The sequence below is a fragment of the Erythrolamprus reginae genome, chromosome 2 (genome assembly GCF_031021105.1).
Source record: "Erythrolamprus reginae isolate rEryReg1 chromosome 2, rEryReg1.hap1, whole genome shotgun sequence".
Taxonomy (NCBI): Eukaryota; Metazoa; Chordata; class Lepidosauria; order Squamata; family Dipsadidae; genus Erythrolamprus; species Erythrolamprus reginae.
In genome coordinates, this window is record NC_091951.1 from 319,114,919 (window position 1) to 319,138,897 (window position 23,979).

General features: G+C 42.9%; 1 protein-coding gene across 2 annotated transcripts in view; it reads right to left on the reverse strand.

Annotated features, from left to right (window-relative positions):
- ERBIN (erbb2 interacting protein) overlaps nucleotides 1-23,137 on the reverse strand; it is a 99,895-nt gene extending 76,758 nt beyond the window's left edge. For both annotated transcript variants that reach the window (XM_070743269.1, XM_070743268.1), the window contains exon 1: nucleotides 22,048-23,137. The gene's annotated coding sequence lies outside the window, so the exon portion shown is untranslated. The remainder of the gene's footprint in view (nucleotides 1-22,047) is intronic.
- Nucleotides 23,138-23,979: the final 842 nt, after the last annotated feature.

Consider the following 23,979-nt stretch of genomic DNA (forward strand, 5'->3'; position numbering starts at 1 on the left):
TTTTCCTTAAGAAAACATAATACCAAGAACAGTTAACTCTATGCTTCCTTTTAAAAATATTCAAGTTCACAAAACAGGATGTGGTTCCCTTGACTATTACTGAGAAAAATATATTTGTTTTATTTTTATTTTTTAAAATTGCTTACTTTATATTACTGAAAACATTTATATTGAATTCCCAGTTTCAAGCAGCAGACACATGCCTTAAATTTGTTTTATATTTATAGCCACCCATCTCTGGGTGATTTATAGCATTTGAATTAATTTCAATGAAAGACTGCCATTTGCCCAAAGCCATCCTATAAGCTTTGGCAGCCAAGTAAAAATTTAAACCTGACTAAGGTGCTACAAATATATTTAAATTATAAACATGATTATTGATAAAAGCTCCTGCTCTAATATCTTGCCTCCCAAACTTCTCTCAACATGTGGTTTTGGAGATCCTTATGTTCTTCCGTCTGTAGATTCTTGACCTAGTCCACTGACCTACTCAGATACCAGTAGATCTTCCTCATCAGGAAGAAATGACATACTGATTTTATAAAATAGGCGTTGATTGCTTACCTGAACGCCTCTTCTCGTACGGTGAGCGGGTACAGCAGTCACATGGGTTGCTCATGTCCAATCCGGTGGAACTGAGCCTAGTATTAAAAAAGCTTGCCGGATCCGCCCCTTCCCCAGAATTCGCGAATCCATAGACTAGGCTCAGTTGTGAAGCTCTGTAGTGTTCAACTCTCATTGTTAGAGGAAGAAAGATATAGAAAGGTAAAGAAGACACATACAAGGGCGGGAAGTGACTGCTGTACCCGCTCACCGTACGAGAAGAGGCGTTCAGGTAAGCAATCAACGCCTATTCTCCGTACTGAAGGAGCGGGTCCAGCAGTCACATGGGACATACCCAATAGATGGTCCCTAGGGTGGGATTAGCTTGCTATCGTGTGAGATAACGGATTGGAGTACCCTTCTGCCGAAGGCAGCGTCCGCTGAAGCGTAAGAATCAATTTTGTAGTGCCTGATGAAGGAATTTGGCGAGGCCCAAGTGGCTGCTTTGCAGACCTCCTCCAACGGGGCTTGAGTCGCCCAAGCGGCCGAGGTGGCTGCGCTCCTGGTGGAATGCGCAGTGATGTTCCTTGGAACTGAGAGGGAGGCCGACTCATAGGCCTTAGATATAGTCCCTCTGATCCAACGGCCTATTACTGTTGAAGACACTTTGGCCCCCATGACTCTGGGATGATAGGCTACAAAAAGTGCTTCTGACCTCCGAAAGGGTCCTGTGCGTTGGATATATATTCTCAGCGCTCTGGTGAGATCCAGGGTGTGCCATCTAATTGCCAAGGGATGGTCTCGTTGGAGGCAGAAGGAAGGTAGGACAATATCCTGAGATCTGTGGAACATGGAACTGACCTTGGGTAAGAAGGTAGGGTCCAGTCGCAAGACTACCTTGTCCTGATGGAATTGACAAAGGTCCTGCCTGATTGAGAGGGCAGCCAGCTCCGAAATGCGCCGGGCAGAGGTAATAGCCACCAGGAAGGCTACCTTAAAGGATAGGTACCTGAGGGATGCCGATTTTAGGGGTTCGTATGGTGCCTGCGTGAGGGAATGGAGAACCCGTGGCAAATCCCAGGATGGATACCTGTGGACCTTGGAAGGTCTGAGGTTGGCTATGCCCTTGAGGAATTCCTGAACTTCAGGGAAGGATCGGAGAGGCTGTCTGCGGGGACCCCCTAGGACAGATGAAATGGCTGCCAGATGACGCCGGAGGGTGCTGGTGGAAAGTCCTTTATGGAAGCCTTGCATAAGGAAGGAAATAATTCTGTGTATGGGGATGCACAGAGGGGAGAGACCTTCCTGTAGACACCACTGGTGAAACTTGGACCACGTGTGGTCGTAGATTCGATTGGTCGAGCCCCTCCTGGCCTTTAGAATGACCTCCACTGAATCGGGGTCATGACCACGCAGTTCTAAATCTCTCCTGATAACAGCCAGGCGGTGAGGTGGAACCACTCCGGGTCTGGATGGAAAGAGGCCCCCTGCCGCAGCATATCCCCCGAAACGGGGAGTCGCCAAGGGTCCTGAACGGACAGCTGTTGGAGATCCGCGAACCAGGGCCGGCGGGGCCAATGAGGGGCGATTAAGATTACTCGGGCCCTCTCGGTGAGGACCTTGTGAATCACGTCCGGGAGGATTGGAATTGGAGGAAATGCGTAGAGTAGGCCTGGAGGCCATGGACTCCGGAGGGCATTGATTGCTTCCGCTCCCGGGGATGGAAATCTGGAATAGAAGCGAGGGAGTTGGGCGTTCGCATTGGTCGCGAAGAGATCCAGGACTGGTAGGCCGAATCTGAGGGTGATTTGATGGAACAGGTCTTGATGGAGGTTCCACTCTCCTGGGTCTATCGTTGCTCGGGATAGCCAATCCGCCTGGACGTTGAGGCTCCCCGAGATGTGATCGGCTAGGAGCGACTGGAGATGTTTTTCCGCCCAAAGGCCCAACTTGAGGGCCTCCCTCATGAGAGCCTTGGATCTCGTGCCCCCCTGTCTGCAGATATGGCTTTTTGTGGCAATGTTGTCGGTGAGAATGAGAACGTGCCGGTTGGGAATGCGAGGAGAGAAATGCTTCAGAGCCAGGGAAACGGCTCTTAACTCTAGCCAATTGATTGGCCTGGAAGCTTCCTCCGGGGACCACGTGCCCTGGGCTATCATCCCCTGGGCGTGGGCGCCCCATCCCGATAGACTGGCATCTGTGGTGATGACAAATTGATCCGGGCACCTGAACGGGGATCCTCTGTCCATGGCCGGAGACTTCCACCACTTGAAGGATCTGCGAACACTCAGTGGGATGACAATGCGTCGATTTGAGTTGCTGTGCCCCGATCTCTGAAAAGGCAACAGTAGCCACTGGAGTTCCCTAGCATGAAGGCGAGCCCAGGGAATGATGCCTATGCATGACACCATCTTCCCCAAAAGGGAAGATAGAGTAACTATGGATACTGAAGGATTAGATAAAATGTTAGAAATTAACTCCACTATACTGAGTTTTCTCTCGGGAGAGAGAAAAACCTGGGAGGATTTTGAATCAATAATGGATCCCAGGTGAGAAATGGAAGTGGATGGTTGGAGGTGACTTTTATCAAAGTTGATGGAAAATCCATGGTCCTGAAGGACTGACATGGTGACAGAAAGGTCTGTTTTCACTCTCTCTAGGGAGTTCCCATGAATTAAAATATCATCAAGATAACATAAAATGTGGATGGGAGACGCCCGGATATAGGCCGCCAGGGACCCCAAGAGCTTTGTAAAGACCCGAGGGGCCGAGGAAAGGCCAAATGGCATCGCCCTATACTGGAAATGCCTGCCTTGAAAGGAAAAACGTAAAAATTTTCTGTGGCATTTGGCTATAGGAATGTGAAGGTAGGCCTCAGTGAGGTCTAAGGAGACCATGAAATCTCCCGAGTGAATGGCGGCCAAAATAGAAGACAAGGAGTGCATCTTAAACTTCCTATATTTGATGAATAGGTTTAGTTTCTTTAAATCCAAAATGGCTCTCCAACCTCCGGAGGACTTTGGAACCATAAATAGGATGGAGTAAAAACCTAGGCCCTTCTGACCAGAAGGGACCGGTTGAATGGCTCTGATGGACAAAAGATGAGAAATGGCCTCCTCCATACGGTTACAATCTGAGGATGACCTGGGAGAAGGGCAGGAAATAAAACGTTTAGGGGGAGGAGAAATAAATTCTAAAAGAAGGCCTGTTTGAACAGTGTCAATGACCCAAGGGTCCTTGGAGGTGAGACGCCAATTAGAGGCGAAATGAGCTAGGCGACCCCCTATGGGAATGGAGGTAAGATTACCATCTAGGTTTTTTTGAAGCCCTGTTAGAGGAAGCTCCCCTTTGGAAATGAAACCCTCTACCCCTGGAGTTCCTACCTTGGGAACGAAAGCGGGGGGAATACTGACCTGGAGATCTCTGATAGGAAGCCGCTTGATCTTGCTGGCGCCCTGGGCGACGAAAGGACTGCGTTTTGGTAACCTTTCTGGTGGTTGGACCCAAAACCTTCTTCTTGTCCGTGGTCTCCGTGAGGAGTGGATCCAGAAGATCACCGAAGAGAAGGTCGCGCTTTAAGGGGCCCTGGGATAACTGCCACTTTTGGCGAACTCCCGCTTGCCAAGGGCGAATCCATAGGAGTCTTCTTGCCGTTGTAGAGGCTGCAATAGACTTAGCAGAAAATCTAGTAGATTGCAAGGTGGCATCAGCCACGTACTGGGCAGCTGCAAAGACCTTGTTGAAGTCTTGTTGACCTCTCAAGTCATCGGGAGGAATGTGCTGTTGAAGTTGGCGAAGCCACAGCAGCATGGCTCTGGAGAAGAAGGAGGCCGCTGCCGAACTTTTAATGGCCCAGGAATCAGCGGTGAATCCTCTTTTGAGCATTTGCTCGATGCGCTTGTCCTCTGGGCGGAGGACTTCCTCCGCCTCGCCTGGCACAGCCGCTGCCGAGTGAAGAATCTTGACAGGTTCATCTGGTTTGGGAAAGGATAGAAGCTCTTCATAGGAAGAGGAAAGTTTATACAACTTTCTGTCCTTGGTGGAGGGATTAAGGCCAGAGGCTGGAAAATCCCACTGTTTGAGTAAGGCATCTTTAAACAATTTAGGCATAGGAATTACCTCGTTATCCTCCTGTTCCTCTGTGAAGTAAGGTAAATTCTCCTCCGGGGGATCAGTGGAAGTGGAGGCTTGTTTCTCCTGGGCCGCTAATCCCGTAGAAATTCTAGCTTTGAGGAGGAGAGATTTGAATAGTTGAGAAGGAAAAATAGTAATTGGAGGAGGGACTTTTATTTGGGATTCCTCATCCTCTGATAAGCCCTGAAAAGGGTCTTCATCCTCCTCTACATCCTCATATTCATCCTGGGAGGATTCTGAATCATCCTGAATAGGAGCTCTGACCGCTGGGGAAGAACCCAAGGGGCGGGAGGAACGAGAAGGAGGGAGAGGTAAAGGAAGCTCATTGATGGAGGAGAGTTTGGCATCAATGGCTTTGGACAACACAGCAAAAATAGATTGGAACTCAGGAGGTAAACTGGAAATATCAGCAGAAATGGCAGAAGAATCCCTAAAGGCCTGGGAGGATCCTGGCTGGGGGGAATCTTCAATAATATCTGGTTCCTCTGGACCTATGCCCCATAGGTTAGGTTGGGGTCTGTCTAGGTTTGGCTCATCCAGAGATAACACAGGGACCCCAGAAGGAGGCAGACTAGAGGCCTCTGGTGGGTCTTGACTACTGATTACTTGGGCCTGCACTTTCAAACGTTTTGCTGATTTGTCATGGATTTTTTGTAGGGCTAGGTCCCTTCTCTTCTCGGCCCTGGTGACCTTGGTCGAGGGGCGGGCCCCTGGAGAAGAGGAGGAAGAGGCCTGGGGGATACTAGTAATCTCATCGCCTGTAGGCCTGGCCTCTCTGGGACCTTTAGTTGTGCCTCTCTTGGGAAAAGTAGCCATAGTCTGACAATTAACAGAAGACAAGGCTGAGCCAATAACTGAATTATAAGGAGAAGATTTCAAGGACTTCCCAAGAGGAATGGATCCTGCTTCGAGGCCTCGAAGCTGCTGAAACGTGAGGACAATCTGGGCAAACCCAGAGTTCGTGCCCCCAAATCCAGCGGGGCCAGCCTCCCTAAACTTTGTAATTAAGTAAACCAAGGCACTCTGGTTGGAGGCTTAGCCGGTGGAGAATTTAGCCTGGGACCCCCAAGGCCCGCTCCCGTATCCACGCGGTGGACTGAGGCCTACGCGGCTGGCAGAAGGCCAACACGAGAGGCCTAGATTTTAAAAAAAGGGCGCGAAGGCCTTCGCGCCGAAAAGATCGCTCCGTAGAATTTCTTAAGGGAAAAGCGATCGACTAAGTCCAGGAGACTAGAAGGCGTCTCACTCCGCAGGAGGTATTTTATAAGCCCTTAAATATTTTGTATACAATAAATAAGCAATAATTCAATGGATAAATACTTGCACCAGGACCTCCAGGCCAAAGGATTAGAAGAATCCACAAGCGGCCGCAGGAATCGTAACCGGCAAAACCGCCGGGGGAAAACGAAACCGCAACTTCTCCCAAGGAAAAAAGCCGAGCCGCTTTTTTTCTTTTTTTCTTTTAAACGGCTGGCGCAATTAGTGCAAGTAATTAAATAAAGACAATAAATCTTACTACTTTTTGAAGGAAAGATCGAAGGGAAGGTGTTAGAATGTTGAACGAGCTATCACAATACAACCGCAGGATATGCGAACTGAGCGAATTCTGGGGAAGGGGCGGATCCGGCAAGCTTTTTTAATACTAGGCTCAGTTCCACCGGATTGGACATGAGCAACCCATGTGACTGCTGGACCCGCTCCTTCAGTACGGAGAATCAAAAACATCTTTTCAAATAATGATGTGCATAAAGTTAAAAAATTCTATGTAACATGGAGCAACACCATGGATGATAAGATGTGGATGATATTTAGCTTTAAATCTCCATTCCTGGTGATCCAAGGGGGGATGTGGCCACCCTTTCTCAATGCCTGGAGATTATAGGGGTCTCGATGGGCGAAAACAGGTTTCAGATGGTGAGTTACTTGTTATATGTTGTGTGTGGGGTTTTTTATATTATAAAATCAATAAAAATACTTATTTTAAAAAAAAACAGGTTTCAGCTGAACCGACAAGATGGTGGATGCAAGTGACCTCAGAATCCAGTTGTTTATCATCATTCTGCATGGGGTTGCACTATCTCAGACAGACCTGTTGTGCACAATGGGGGATCCTCATAGCTAGGAGGGCCTTTGCGCCCTCACCTTTATCATGAAACCTTGTGCATGAACACTCATACCCTAGTCTTCTCTTGGCTAGATTACTGCAATACACTCTACATACCCTTGACAGATATACCCTTGACAGATATTTGGAACCTAGCTACAGCTGGTAAATATCACAGTGGTCCACACAGTTCTGGGACCCCACAGGATTGCACATATAACACCATTATTGTACAAGCTGCATTGGTTACCAGTTTGCTTCCAGATCTTACACAATTGAGTTTGAAACCTGTGTCTTACACCCTGCAAAAATGAACACTGTGATAGTGTAATGTATTGTAGCCTAGTGATTTATGTAATGTCTTTAATTAGATTGCAACCTTATCAAAATGTAAGTTATTGTAATATTCTCCAAAGCATGATGTAGATATAAAAGCATAGAATGATATAAATGTGAGCATCTATTCACAGACAGCCATATTTACTATTGATTCATGTTAGTACTCTGTCCAAATGGTTGGGTTGATAATATATAAACAAGCCAGCAATGTATGGTCTATGGTTGTATGGATTGATGTAATATAGCTTTAAAATGTATGCTACAGAATGGTTGTAATGATGCAAGTGGCCATAAGAGGGAGCTAGATATCGTGGCTTATTATTATTAGGTTGTTTTATTCTGATTGACTAGATCAAAGATCTTTTGGGTATGGAAAATCGGAAACTTTCAGATTCGGTTTTTCCCAGATGTGCCTCATCTCTAATAAAAACACTGCAGCCAGCAGTGTGCAACAGCAGCCAAAAAGGCCAATGCACTCCTGTGCTGCATATATAGAGGGATACAATCAAGGACCAGATAGGTACTAGTATCACTCTACAAAGCCTTGGTCAGATCACATGTAGAGAATTGCATCCAGTTTTGGTCACACTACAAAAAAGTCATTGAAACTCTAGAGAAAGTTCAGAAGAGAGCAAACCGGATGATAAAGGGTCTGGAAAATAAAACATACAAAGAGCAGTTGCAGGAACTGAGTTTGGCCAGTCTGGCAAAGAGGAGAACTAGGGGTGACATGATAGCAGTGTTCCAATACTTGAGAGAATGCCACTGGGGGTCAGGCTGTTCTCTATGGCACCAGAAAGCCAAACAAGGAATAATGGATGGAAGCTGATCAAGGAGAGACTCAACCTGGAAATGTGGAGAAACTTTCTGACAGTGAGAGCGATCAACCAGTGGAACAGCTTCATTTCATTTCATTCATTTATTAGATTTGTATGCCGCCCCTCTCCGTAGCTTGCCTGCGGAGGTTGTGGGAGCCCAGCACTTGCGACCTTCAAGGGGAGATTGGACTGCCATCTGTCTCGAATTGTGTAGGAACTCCTGCTTGAGCGGGGGATTGGACTAGATGACCTACAAGATCCCTTCCAACTCAAACAAACAAACACACACACACACACACACAAAATTAAGGCTGGTTGGATGCTAGCCTCTCCTGCAACTCTTAGATTATATTCCCTTCTTCATTATGGATGCTGCCAAATTTTTCTGGGTTTCTGTATGGTTTTAGTTAATAATAATAAATCTAAATATTAAAAAATGGAACTTTTGAGGAAACTCAAGCCTCCAAGTTTTCTTTCATTCATTGGGGGTGTTACTTGGAACCTGAGGGGATTTTGGGGATCCAGACTTCATTTCTGCAGTCTGCCACAGGCGTTCTTTTCACTTCCATGCATGAAGGGGAACTCCAGAAACAGGAGTTTCTCGGAATGTGAGATATCTGATTTCTGTTTCTGCGGGCTTTTAGAGGAGGCTCCTTTTCCTTGCGTGTGTGGGAGGGAATGCTACACTGGGCAGAAGAAACAAAGCAAGGATTGATAAGTTTTATTTCTGCAGCCTGTCAGTCAAAAGGATTTTCCTGCTGCCCCATCCCCCTGTGTATGGGCGGGAGGGAAATCCCTCAGCAAACTAGACAACAGCTTTCAAATTTCCAAGCCAGTTTCCCCACTGACTTTCTGGGAAAGCTGGCAAAAAAGGTTACAAATTGTAGACATTTAGCACTCTGGTAGTAAGTGAAAACAGATTGACAAGCACCCAGATCACAATAACATGTCAGGGGAGGGCAACATTTCACAGGCAAATGTCAAAAATGTGATTCAACTACAGGTTGTAACTACATATCCACTATTGATATTGGGGCAGGGGGAGGTGTGATTCACCTTAATATAAATCTACTCTACTACATAACTCAAATACTGTATACCTTCCGCTTGAATACAAAACTATTGTTTGCATCCATTCCCATATGCTTATTGAGTCTTTGTAGGGCCGCAGACTATTTACTAATTCAATTTATGCTTTTATCTTTTTTACATTTAAATTGTCATTTGAAAACAAAGCTATAATAGAAAAAGTATTATTAAAAGCTAAACTCTTTTATATGACAATATAAAACTGTAGAAAAGGGCACTGTCAATGAATATTTCAAGAGTCTGTTAGATGAATATTTCTCACAGTAACTGGACCATAAATATTAATAATTTTAAAGCAGTCTTTAATTGAATTTCCATACAGTTATACATAAACACACCAAAGTTTTCAATGGTTTTAAAAAAAAAAATTGAATCATTTATATGCAAACAAATACAATTATGATGGAAATGGATGCTCAGAGAAATGTTTTTCTCCCAATTTCAATATTTTCCAACTTGACAATAAATTCAAGTTGTCTCTACTGTATGTGTCTACTGTGCTAAATAACAATCAATATGAATCCTCCCCAGTGGGGTGCGTTACATAGTTTATTTTTTCAACATTGCCCTAACAAATTTAAGCTATCTATGAACTCTGCAAGAGGAACTTACTTTGGTGGTTGTATCACATGTAAACTGTATGGTAGAGCTTTGCTTCATTTTAAATAAATTCTTTTGGGGGGAGTGGGTTGTTTGTTCATTGTTGTTGTCTAGCTTAACGTGGCTACAGTATGTTATAAATGTCAGCATTAAAGATCAATTCTTCCATGCACTCTTCAGAAAAGACATAACTATTCATCAGAAAACACATAGCTGGTACCAAAGTACACAGCAAATGAACTGTTTCTTTACCTTTCCCAAAACCAAATGCACATGTATTATAAAGAAGGATTGAAAAAAAATTGTAATACAAAATAAAGCAAAATATGTGTTGGAACTACTGATCCACATGGGGGTTTCCAAACCTTTCTCCTACAACTCTGCTACACCTGCCTTGCATACTCTAGAGAGGTAATCACCAGCTACTTTACATTTGCCACTTATTTACCAGCAAGTAGCTAAATGCCACCATCATTCTACATTCTTCTAAAGTTCCAATGCTTCACTGCAAATTTTAATCTTTATTACATACAGCAAAGAACAAGAGAATTTAAGAGGGAGGGACACAATAGAAGTAGATTGCAATTCACTTTGGATAACTGTAATATATATCACAACCCAACAATATAAATATGGATATATGGAGAAAATGTGCGGAATGGTATTAAATTTACACTAAGAGAACCTTTACAAAGATAATGTACAATGTAACTGCCTTTACATGTTGAAAGAAAATTTTGGTCATGCACAGTGAACTCATGAAAAAGTAAAAAATGTTTTACTCAGCTTTACATAGTTTCTATATGTCTACTTTTATGCTTTTCTTTTTCTGGATTAAATTTTTTAAAAGAAAAAAATATATAATTTCTATACATTCATATTTACACAAATTGGAAAACTGACAAATTGATTTTAAAATACGTTACTTGAATCTGATTCAGCAGAAAAATGTCTCAATGTTTCTATATAAAATTAAATATAGACAGAAATATAATACCTTTTAAATTATTCTTGTACATTAAGAGTCATGCAAGAAAAAATGTCATTCCAGTTTCTACTTTAAACCAAATGAATAGCAAATCTTAATCATATGACTTAAGTTTGCTTAGACGTATACATCAAATGTGAAAAGTATTAACAACTGAAAAGTAAAATTGCCTTCAATTTGAACTTCGTACCTGGCAATCATATGAATGGAGGCATTTTTCATGCATGCATTTTTCTAATACTTGTTGTTGACTCTACTATTAGAGAGAAAATGAAAAAATGCTTTGGCCATGGGTGTTTGAGAGCAGATTTAATATTATATAGCTGCTCACAGACTGAGAAAAAGAAAGATTGTATTCTCTGCTCATTTTCCAATAAAGACCACAACAGTAACTGAGGCAGTTTCAGTTCCTAAATCATATTTGAACTCATACTAAAATAGCTCGACAAACCCATGATTATCCGGAACTGAACAATTACATTTTATTCAAGATGTTATCAATTGCTCAGTAGCATCCAGACTAAGTTTTGTCTGGCAGAGCTTCCTCTTTTTTTCTTTTGGGAGGGCATGGGCATGGGGTCTTCAGTAAGGACATATGCAACAATGCATTCATCATAGCACCCGATTCAGTCAATCTTTCCTGGCTAACATAAATCAGTCATGAAGAACAGGGTCAAACAACAAAACATAGAAACATAGAAGACTGACGGCAGAAAAAGACCTCATGATCCATCTAGTCTGCTCTTATACTATTTTTTGTATTTTATCTTAGGATGGATCTATGTTTATCCCAGGCATGTTTAAATTCAGTTACTGTGGATTTACCAACCATGTCTGCTGGAAGTTTGTTCCAAGGATCTACTACTCTTTCAGTAAAATAATATTTTCTCATGTTGCTTTTGATCTTTCCCCCAACTAACTTCAAATTGTGTCCCCTTGTTCTTGTGTTCACTTTCCTATTAAAAACAATTCACTCCTGAACCTTATTTAACCCTTTGACATATTTAAATGTTTCGATCATGTCCCCCCTTTTCCTTCTGTCCTCCAGACTATACAGATTGAGTTCATTAAACATTGGCCTTAGAATAAAACAGCTTCTCCCTGCCTTCAGGCCATAACAACAGAAAGCCAAACCACAGAATTAGGCCAGATATGAAATCTGGCACCTAAGGCAACACCAAAGCACTTACCATTAAGTACTTAAATGCTGCCCAAGGAAGGAGGTAAGGAAAAAAAGAAAGCAGTTGAGGACCAGGCTGCCCCATCGTCAATGTCTTTCTTCTGGAAAAATCAGGAAAACAATCAATATTTGTTGCTCTGAGATACATTTACTAGATTATATAAATCTATGAATATGAGTAGGGATGCGGTGGCTCAGTGGCTAAGACGCTGAGTCTGTTGATCAGAAAGTCAGCAGTTCAGCAGTTTGAATCCCTAGTGCCGCCCATTATTATTATTATTTATTAGATTTGTATGCCGCCCCTCTTCTGCCAATTTAGCAGTTCAAAAGCACATAAAAATGCAAGTAGAAAAATAGGGACCACTTTGGTGGGAAGGTAAGAGTGCTCTGTGTGCCTTCGGCATTGAGTCATGCCGACCACATGACCATGGAGGTGTCTTCGGACAACATTGGCTCTTCAGCTTAGAAACGGAGATGAGCACTGCCCCTAGAGCCGGAAATGATCAGCACGCATGTGCAGGGGAACCTTTCCCTTATGAATATGAACCCCCAATTACTCCCAAATTAGTGACCTGATTACAATATTTTTCGGAGTGTAAGACGTAGTTCCCTCCCCAAGAGTGAAAATTTGGATGTGCCTTATAAACCGAATGTAGCCAAAAATGCAAGGCACAGAGGCAATGGCAATCTGGTGAGGTCTGTGGCAATCCCAGTAGCTTGGAACAGCTGGTTGTGGGAGGCCGGTCCACCAATCAGCTGCTCATGCTCAATCAGGCTGGAATAATGTGCTGAAGCTAACCAGGCTGTTTGCTATTTGCTGAAAAGACGTATCAGAGTTTGCAGCAGCAATCACATCCGGAAAGCACACACAAGTAACTGATTCAGCAGGATTCAATAACTTCTCTTTATATATAATGTAACACATGAAGTAAATATACAATACCAAAAGCAGGCAGATAACAGTTTCAGTTTCAGCTTTGAGCAGCAGTCTACTTTTCAGCTCAGCACAGACTCAGAGCTGCAGAGCTAAGTTCCACCCAGGCTCCAAACTTTCTCCTTGTTGCTCACCCAGCAAAAAATACTGTTTCAATTTTCAAAACAGCCCTCAACTTTCTCACACACACTGACAGGATGCTAGCCAGATGAATACAGATGGATGCTAATAGGCAGGGGCAGAATTTTTTTTCCTTCCCAAAAACTAAGGTGGATCTTATACTCCGAAGCGTCTTATACTTTGAAAAGTATGGTAATTAAAAAACCATCACCAACAAAGTGGCTCAGGTTTCACAGCATTATTGTACAGGGAACACTGTTTCACAGTGACTTTGTGACTTTTTCAGTAACGTTTTACTTTATTGATTTATGTTTAATTATATATCATACCATTTTTCATTATCGTCACTTCTTACGATTGCTATATAATTTTTTTAAGGTTTTCAGTCTTGTGATCCTCAGGCTTATAAATATGCTGCACTCAAGACAATTTAAGTTTGTGACTCTTATCTTAATATATACAGTCACTCATGCCCTCATCACCTCGAGGTTCGACTACTGTAACGCTCTCTACATGGGGCTACCTTTAAAAAGTGTTCGGAAACTTCAGATCGTGCAGAATGCAGCTGCGAGAGCAGTCATGGGCTTACCTAGGTATGCCCATGTTTCTCCATCACTCCGCAGTCTGCATTGGTTGCCGATCAATTTCTGGTCACAATTCAAAGTGTTGGTTATGACTTTTAAAGCCCTTCATGGCATTGGACCAGAATACCTCCGAGACCGCCTCCTGCCGCACGAATCCCAGCAAACCGATTAGGTCCCACAGAGTGGGCCTTCTCCGGGTCCCGTCAGCTAAACAATGTCGGTTGGTGGGCCCCAGGGGAAGAGCCTTCTCTGTGGCGGCCCTGACCCTCTGGAACCAACTCCCCCCGGAGATTAGAACTGCCCCTACTCTCCCTGCCTTCTGTAAAGTTCTTAAAACCCACCTTTGCCGTCAGGCATGGGGGAACTGAAACATCTCCCCCGGGCATGTATAAGTTATGTATGGTATGCTTGTGTGTGTGTTTGTTAGCATATTGGGGTTCTCTTTTAAACTTTTTAAAATATTTAAATTATTTGGATTTGTTACGATTTGTTTATGCCTTGTTGTGAGCCGCCCCGAGTCCACGGAGAGGGGCGGCATACAAATCTAAATAATAAATAAATAAATAATAAATAAATATTGATCCCCTCTGAAACTGTTCAAATAGTTTTGTCACAGATGTATTTTGACCAGTACACTAGCAACTACCTGACTACAATCATGGTTGTAACAATACTGTACAACCAAATGTTGTACTGTAGCATTCCCAATAGAAGCATGATTAATGTTCTAAGGCAGTGATGGCAAACCTTTTTTTCCTTGGGTGCCGAAAGAGCGTGGCCGTGTGCTATCGTACATGTGCCAGTGCCCACGCCCATAATTCAATGCCTGGGGAGGGCGAAAACAGCTTCCCTCGCCTCCCGGAGGCCAGAAATGACCTGTTTCCAAATTTCTGGTGGGCCCAGGAGGCTCATGTTTCACCCTCCCCAGTCTCCAAAGGCTTCCCTGGAGCTGGGGGAGGGTAAAAATGCCCTCCCCCACCCCCTCAGAGGCTCTCTGGAAACCAACCCCCCCTCCCAGAGCCTCTGTGCAAGCCAAAAATCACCTCACTGGCATGTTGGAGCTGAGCTAGGGCAACAGCTCACGTGCCAGCAGATATCGTTCCACGTGCAACCTGTGGCACCCGTGTCATAGGTTTGCCATCACTGTTCTAAGGAATTAGGCATAATGACTGTCAGGGCTAACCCAAACTGGAAGACTCTGAAATCAGAAAGCTTGCTCTGAATATATCAGAGCAGACTTCCTGATTTCAACTTCAGAAGACAATAAACTATTGAGACTGGCCTCAGCAGCAATAATCAAGAGCAGCTCCTCTCACAACCAGGTTCCTATGCTGGTTGACTGCCCAATCCTCAAGCATACCATGCTATATATCTGAGCAAAATCAAAAGTACTGTATGTAACTCTACCTGGTAATGGCATTCCTAACTTTGATTGACTCTCACCTGGCAGAAGCTCTACTTAAGAGTCTGCATTAGCTGAGTCTTAATTGGGTACCCTTATTCTAATATGTTTCCATGTTCCTAAAGCCCTGAATCTTCTAACTCTCAACATTTAGATTGCTTTGAACGTGGGCTGGCTGACAATCTTTGTATCATGAACTGACAACACTGTTGCTATTTGAAACTTGTTTGCAAACAATCTCATCTACAATTGAGATTTTCTTGAGGTGCACTTACACGTAGGCATGAAGTTTGCTTACTATTGTACTTTAATATGTGGCCTGAAATGTTACAGTATGTCAACTGAAACTGATAAAATACTTTTTAGTTGTAATTATCAAAGTGACATTGAAAAGCAAAGAGATCATATAGTTAAACTATCAATCTCGCCATTAAAAAATATTGGATTACCATGTCAACAAAAAAGATGCAAAGACTTTATTCCCAAACAAGTCGAATAAGCCATTTCAGTCAGGAGTCTATAGGCAGTCCTCATTTAACTATCATAATTGGGACTGGCATTTCAATTGTTAAGTGTAAGGGGAAGGAGGAGGGAATAAAAGGATGGGTTTGGAAGGAAAGGGTGGAGACAGAGGAAGTCCAAGGGAAGGGAGGAGGGGTTTGGCTGAGGGAAGGAAAAAAAGGGAGGAGAGCCTAAGGGGAATAAGATAGCAGAGGCTTTTGTGGGGCAAGCTTGAGGGAGATTGGGGGATAGAATAGCAGAGGCTTCTATGGACTAAGCCTGAGAGAAATAAAGGGATAGGATAGCAGAGGCTTCTGTGGGCCAAGCTTGATAGAAGAGGATAAGACAGGAGAGGCTTCTGTGATGCAAGCCTGAGAAAGAGAAGCATTTGAGTGAAAGGAGGCAAGCAGAGGAAACAACAAAGGAGCAGAGGCCGTGGAAGGAGAGCCCAGCAGGCAATTCAAAAGAGAGTGAAGAGAGAGAAAGAGGAAGAACCTCCAACCAGCCACTCGAATAACACCCTGTCACATGACCTGCCTGCTGAGAGGAGGCTGACCACCCCTTCATTGTGTGACCCTGGCAAGTAGACGTGCATCAGAGAAGGACCAGGGTGGACTGGCATCCAAAGAAAGCCAGGAGAAGCCAGGCTTATGAGCGACCCTTATGAGGGTAAGCGCTACATAAGCAATGCAGTTCATTCGGTGAAATATCAGGAGTCCACATTGCTTAGCCAGAGCAGTTCCAATAGTTTTTGTGGTTATTAAGACAGCAGGCTTTGTCAACTGATAGAAGACAGGCCCAGCATGCAAAGACCTGATCTCTAGGCTAGTGCTTCCCAAATTTTTCCCTTGGTTACCCAAAACCACTTGCCAGAAAGTCCATTTTACCCAAAGTAAAACACTTTATTAATTTAAATATATCCATGTTGTTTTGGCAATGGGTTGTTTACCAATGAAAAACCATTGTTATCCAATTTGTGGTACCCAGTGGTGGGGTCCTGCCGGTACGGCTAATTGCACGCAGCTACGCAGCTCTGGCACGTGACTGCGGGATCGAGCACAATTTTGCTTCCCGCACCTCTGCAGGTAGCAAAATCTTGCACGGGGATGTGTATGTGTATGCGTTTAAGCAAGGGTTTGTTTTTTTTGCTTCCCCGCATTTTGTGGGCACATTTCAATGAGGTTTTTTGCTACCTGTACAGGTGCAGGAAGCAAAATTGCGCTCAATCTTCCACGCCAGAGCTGCGGAGCCGCACACAATTAGCCGTACTGGCAGGAGCCCATCACTGGGGACACCAAAGGTGTTTTTTCAAGAAGCAACTGGACTTTCTAGTTTTTCTAGAGTGGCCTTTGTATTTTAAATACAGATCGATTGCTGAATCTAGTCCTGATGGGTTTGTTCTCCTATGTTGTACCATGTGTTTATGAAGTGGTTGTTTTGTTTCCCCAATGTACAGATCTACAGATTTGGCTCACTGCACTGTACTGAATATACCACTTTACTCAGTTTGTGCCTGGGGGTTTTATCCCTGGGGTGGGTGCAAATAAGTAGAATTCAAATGACCAGAATTCAAATAACCAGCTGTCTGCAAGGAGCATAAATCCTTCCATTCTCCACCATCTAGTCAGAGCTGAAGAACTTTCTTGGACAAAAAGCACATTCTGCAGCTCACATTGGAAGCTGCTGGCCAATCATATTGCTTCGTAGGGGGAAGCCTGAGCTAATAGCAATGATTGGTCCAGAAAATCTAATATTACTAGTTTTAGCTGTGGTTATGGTTTAGTAATAAAATAACCACTCCGGGCCCCTGATAAAATGAATTACAGATAAGTTTACACTTTTTATAAAATGTGTTAGTCAAGAAAGCCATTGTTGCCTCATTCACACTAACCTGAATAAACTTCAGAACAAAGAGATTCATCCACAGAAATAGCAGTGCATATAATAATGGCCTTTTCTCTCAGACTGATTTTGCTGCAATAAAGACACTGATAAATTTATTCAGAATAAAAACCCCAAATATGATTTTTTTAAAAACAAAAACAAAACAAAACCATAAGTAGGCAAATTCTCTTCTCTCCCACATTCTCAAATTCTGAAAAATCATTCCAAGTCTACAAAATATATTGAAAGAAGAAGTTCTATGGTGTTGGCATTTTATTGAGTTTCACTTTTGCTTTTTAAAATATGTCAAAGCATTAGAGCAAAAATATGTTTTCACTGAATAAAACATGATTTTGGGATTGTTGGTTATATAATTTTAGTTACTCTAAATATGTCGACGAATGAGTTCATAAATATCAGCTAAATTTATGAATTTAAGTGGTTTTTTAAAATATTTTAACAGAACAATACTGTATGTTTAATACTTCCTCTTTTATTACTTGAATAGCTTATAATCTGTGATAGGCCATGTAGCTCCTTCCTCTTTGCTTCTACTTGCTCCATTCCTCAAATTAATGTACATTGAATATCTCATACAGACTTCATTTGTCCCAGTTATATCATCTCTATCTGGACTCCTTTTGTCTCATGTTATCTATCATTAAAACATTTTTGGGTTTGTTTTTCCTTTTCTGTGAATTTAACCAGAACAGGTTGCCAGGGCATGGGCTAATTTCATTTTACCATCTCAGTTTGGAATGCCCGATACCAAATGTTCTTCTTTATGATTATTAAATAGATTTTAAAATCTCACCTTCTGAAAACATTATTTGTATTCCAGTAATTAAGTATTTTTGGACACTTGAAATGATAACTAATCTCACCAACTCAAGATTGACTCAGCCTTCCATCTTTCAGAGGTGGGTAAAATGAGAACCCAGATTGTTGGGGGCAATAGGCTGACTCTATAAACTGCTTAGGGAGGCCTGTAAAAAGCACTATGAAGCAGTATATAAGTCTAAGTGCTATTGCCTAATAGCTATTTCTACCCATTTATAATAAAATTAAAGGAGGAAGCTACTGAAAACCACACAGGTCACTTCTGGCCATAAATTTGTCCTTTCCCTCCCTCATTGTTAAAAGTGTCTCAGCAGCAAAATATAAATATAGCAAAACTCAGTGGCATAAAAAACCTAGTCCTGATTATTTTAACAGATTGGTTTTAAACAGGTAGTCCTCTGCTTACAACAATTTATTTATTGACCCCAAGTTACAACAGCACTGAAAAAAGTGACTTATAACCATTTTTCATACTCATATTTATAGCATCATCATGGTCATGTGATCAACATTCAGATGCTTGGCATAGTTATGACGGTTGCCGTGTCCTGAGGTCAAGTGATCAGTTTTTGTGACAGTAAGCAAAGTCAATGGGGCATCCAGATTCACTTAACCCCCCTATTACTAATTTAACAAATACAATGGCGCACTTAGCAACTGTGGCAAGGAAAGTCATAAGATGGAGCAAACTCACTTAACGAATGTTTCATATAGGAACATAAACTTTTGACTTAATTGTAGTCATAATTCGAGGACTCAGATGACTTACAGAATGTACCTCCTCCTCCCCTTTGAAGGTCTGTCAACACTTCCCCCCTCTAATTTAGAAAGAAGATGGTATGGGTGGACTATTGATGTACTGTAATAGTGAAAGCAGTATAAACTGCCTCAGTTCTGTTCTAATAGAAGTCTGTGCTACATAAATCTCTCACATGAATGAAACAACAATTTCTGTTTGCCTAAAAACAAATTTGTTTCCAATCCATTGTTTGAGCAATTTGCAATTCAACATGTATTTGGCATTCAAGTGACACACCAAAACATACAAATAAAATATTGTCTTCTATCCTTATGCAAATTTACGATCACCTGTATTTCACACTGAGCAAATTCTAAGACTTAACATGAACACACTAAGAGGGGTGGGGGTGAAGAGCCAGAAACAGAAATTGAATTTTTACCCAAGGTAATAGTCAATCAATGTATGATAAGCTCATCAAAACTGCAAGTTTTGAAAATTGCAGTTAAAAATTCTAATGCTCAAAGAAGATCCAAACTTTATATGGCAACTAGGTTTGCTGTAAGCAAAACATTGTTACTATTACAAAGGATGTTTCTGAACAAATACACAAATATAGGACAAGCCTGAACCAAAATACTTTGGTGGCAGCTGTAGAAACAGATGCAAATCCCAATTTACTGAATGTGCCTTCTAATCATTGCCTTATGCGCAACTGAAACAACAGTACGTCAAATATTGACAGTACATGCAGACCTACAGATCTCAGCAGTCAGACACAATTTTTACCAATCTCTTTAAAGAAAGATTGAATTATTATCAGATTGATATATTTTAATTGTAATCCCACTACTTAATAAATTTTATATTTATTTACTTTTCTTTCAAAGGATGCAGCTGGCAAAGTGCAAAAAGACTTGCCTTAACAGGAATGAATTACCAGGAAAACATTACAACTTCAGGAGCACATAGACTTCATAGGCCCTCTGGGCATTATCTAATGAAAGGCCTAGATCCACATGTTTAGGTTATTTTACTTATTTCCAGGGGCATTGCAGACAGGCTCTTAATACCACCTCTTTAAACTGAGTCATAGAAAAAGTGAGGGTTTCTTTAATATTCTAAAGCTGCTGAGTTTCCCTAGTGGTATTTCCCAGATATGTTGTTGTGACTATTCACACTATTATTTACACCAATTGCATAGATTACTCTTTTTGCTATTTTCTTTTTTTCCCCAAGGGAACAGAAAGGAATGTCTCTAAATTAATAGACTCTGCATTTGATTTATTAATAAAATGTCTGCAAAAAGCTTGAACAGTTTCTCTTGTTACTTACTACTTAGGCTGAAACAGTGGCACATAGTCTTATGAATGTAGGCACATTAATAATTACTAGACCTGTTTAGACAACAGTACACTTGCAAAATATAAACTGAGAAGCACCCAAAAATTTAATAAGAAAAGTATTCATTCAAACAGGCTACAATTGTAAAATGATTATTAATCATATTTCAAAAATAGGTTGTATATATTATTTTTCTAACCAAAACTAAAGGTTTTGTACATTAATAAAGGAAAGAGAGCAGCAACGCAGTGTCCTGAAAAGATCAATTAAAAATGTAATAGACAAGTCAACCAAAGAAAATAGATAATTCAGTATCATAAACTCTCAATTTCCAGGAGTAAGAATCCCAATAAATCATTTCACACTAAAATAATGGATTTTTATGACATCAGAATTAGCTAAAAACTGCATCAAGACACACAAATTTTCAAAACGTGGCTAATGTTTTCTAGGGTTTTAAGTAGAAAAGATTCCAACAGTTCAAAATACAAATGTGAAGTTTATACCTGTAACTTTCATAGTTATACATTTTGTCCCCTTCAGCATTTAAAATGAAGGCTAAGAATGAATATTGCTTTTGAAATGATCCTTTTCTGTTAAAGGATTAAAGGTACTGTACTCTGTTTCAAGTTCATGACTAAGCCATATAAGGAAGTTAAATTTCATTACCATCTATTTTATTGAATATTGTTGGATGACAAAGTAATCTTTGCTCAGATCATGCTATATCAGATGTATACTCTGATATACTCTGACAAAGCTAACTGGAGTGGGGGGAAATTATTTTCAAACCATGGAAACTATAGAAATAAAAACATGTGTTTACAATACAAAACATACTTTACTTACAGTTATCAGATGTATAGTTTACAATTTTGCTCAAATAAAACACTCTTGATTCTTGCCTAATCAACATTAAGCAATTCCACAAGTGGGATATTTTAATTCCATACAGGAAAAAAATCTAAGATTTTTTTTACAAAAACTTTTAAAAATGTTTTTAAACTACCTTCATATGATTCCGGATTACTTAATTATTCCCAAATTAAACTGTCTAGTCCAAAGCTCAATAAATACTATTATTTATTATATTATTTTCTTTTTTAGGTTACTATTATATAGCTCTGGCCGACGGAACTACTACAACTTTGAGACACTCTAGAAAAGTTTTCGATTAATTGACCGGAAAAAGAAACTTGTTTAACCGGCATTGGAAATACTTATCGAATAGTGTATCTTCAAACTGCAGGCCATGGGAGAGGAACTACAACTCTCATAAAGCAGTTCATCAGGCCTTTCCAGCTGTATTAACTTACTCCTTCTTAACTACCAAATAATAGAGGGAGGGAATCGGATCTTTCCTGTCCGACACCTCTTAACTTTTCTAACCTACAAGTAGAAAGAATTTCAACTATAATATCAACAGATGAAAGAGGGAAAGTTGCCTAGTTCAGAAATAAGTTTCAACTGAATCACGAAGGCGAAAAATCAAGCATTCCCATTGCCAATACACTACCTTCCACCGCGGAACAAAGAAATTCTTGTTTGAGTAGCTTTAAACCCCCCCTCCCCGTTCCGCCTCCACTCCTCTCCCCCCCCCCCCATCAAATCCGCTTTCTTTCACTTCACTTCGGTCAGAAACAAGTACATATAGCGAGGCGGATAACGTCCATTGCAACTTTTCATAGGATTAAAGGGAAGCGGAGTAAACTCCAGTACACTTTGTATCGTAAAATCAATTACGCGAGGAAGCAGATCAGGATTTCCCCGGAGGGAGTGGGGAGTATTTAACTTTTCCCTCCCGCGCCAAGCAATTTCCTCCCCCCCCCCCAAGAAACATTCAACAACCGCCCCCCAAACTCCCCCACGTACAAATTCGGACTTTCGACGAACGATTGGCCCACCTTACACTTCGGCCGTCCGGGTTTCCTCCATCTACAAGCGGGTCCCTTTCGCCACTCGGCGCCGCTTTAAATCCAAACCAAGTTTTCTTCAAGTTAAAAGAGAGAGAGAGAAAAAGCCGAGGAGGGGGGGGAAGGCCAACCTCGCTACACGGTCGAAGGGAGGCCCCCGAGAAGCGGGGAAAGTCTCCTTTCTTGTTGTTTTTCTGCCCCTTTCGCCGCTTCACTTTTCCAAGGAGGGGAAAGGAGGTCTCGATGGGGGGATCTGGGGCGCCTTCGCCTTCTTTTCCGCTTTGACAAATACGCGGTTTTCAGGTGTGCTTCACATACACACACACACCGCCCAGTCCCGGCTTGAAGAGTCACTTCCTGCCCTCTCGAGGGGGCGGCGGCGGCGGTTGAAGAGCAACCAACGGGGGCCGCAGTGCCTGCGCAGCAGCCTGGCCTCGGCTCTTCCGAAGCGGGAGAGGCCGAGTCCTCTCAGCGCTGCCGCCACCACCACTTCTTCTGCGTCCGCTTCGTATAGGCCGGGCTCCGGATGCCGCAGCAGCGCCTGCCGCAGCCCCCCGTCAGCGCCGCCGTACGCGGTGGAAGGGGGGGGGGGAACAGCGCGGCGCTTCTTTGAGCTTTCCCCCCGCTTTTCTTTCCTTCCTTCCTTCCTTCCCCGCTCGCCTCCTTAGGCTTTCTTTCCTTCGCGCGCCCGGCTCCTCCTCCTCCTCTTCCACATTTCCCCCTTCCTTCCTCTCTCGCCTTTCCCGCCCCGCTTCTCTCGCTCGGCAGCTCCCTCAGGCGACTCGCTCCAGCGTCTCCGCCGCTTTCCCCAGAGAGAAGGGCGGCGGCGGCGGGAGAGCAAAGCAAGCAACAGCGAGGGAGGGCGCTCGCGGCCCACGAGGGCGGCGGAGAACGGTTGTTGCTGCTACTACTACGATTATCACCGCCGCTGAGGCGAGAAGGGGAGGGGGGAGCGAGAGAGAAAGAGAGACCGCAGCGCCTCCCAGACAGCCGAGCGTGACTGAATGATACTCTCCTCCCTCTCCCTCGTCGGAGCAGCGCCAGTTCCCCCTCCCGCCTCAGACTTTCAGCCTCGAAGCCCAGACAACAAGTCTAGATGGAACCAAGGCGAAGCGAGGGGCAAGCGTGGCTTAGCCAATCCGGAGAGAGGAGCCGCTAGCAACAGCCAATCAGCCCGCTCGGAAGGGAAAGGAGAGCATGTTAGGATGTGTAGGAAAGAAAAGGAGAGAGAAAAAAAGCGCGGCGGGATAGCCGCGGAGGGAGGGGGGGAGAAAGGTGGTGAGGTAGAGCGTTCCAACCACCGAGGAGGATCTCGGCCTTTGGCGTGGAAGTGTTTTTCTGCCAGGGGGAATATGAGAAAAGGTTGACGGCGACATTCGATTTGGGGGGGGGGGGAACGACCCCTGGCCCTTGGAGGAAAAAAGGCATGAGGAAAGGAAGAAGGAGGGTTGAGTTAATTTACAAATACCATTAAGGGAAGAGGAAGGAGGGGTGCTAATCCTCGAGTTACTACTGAGGAGCTAGGAGGAAGAGGTATTCTCAGAGGTGCAAAACAATGGATCGAGGAACAGTTTTGGCAAGATCGCCTAATTGTTAACGTGACATAGAGTTGGCCCCTATGCTGTATTGGGGTAGTAAGTTATATAAAATACCGTTTAAAGCAGCCTTTTCAGACTTCATGCTCTCTACAGCAGTGTTTCCCAACCTTGCCAACTTGAACATATCTGGACTTCAACTCCCAGAATTCCCCAGCCAGCATTTGCTGGCTGGGGAATTCTGGGAGTTGAAGTCCAGATATCTTTAAGTTGCCAATGTTGAGAAACATTGCTCTAGAGCAAGGGTCCCCAAACTTTTTACACCGGGGGCCAGTTCACTGTCCCTCAGACTGTTGGAGGGCCGGAATATAAAAAAACTCTGCAGTTT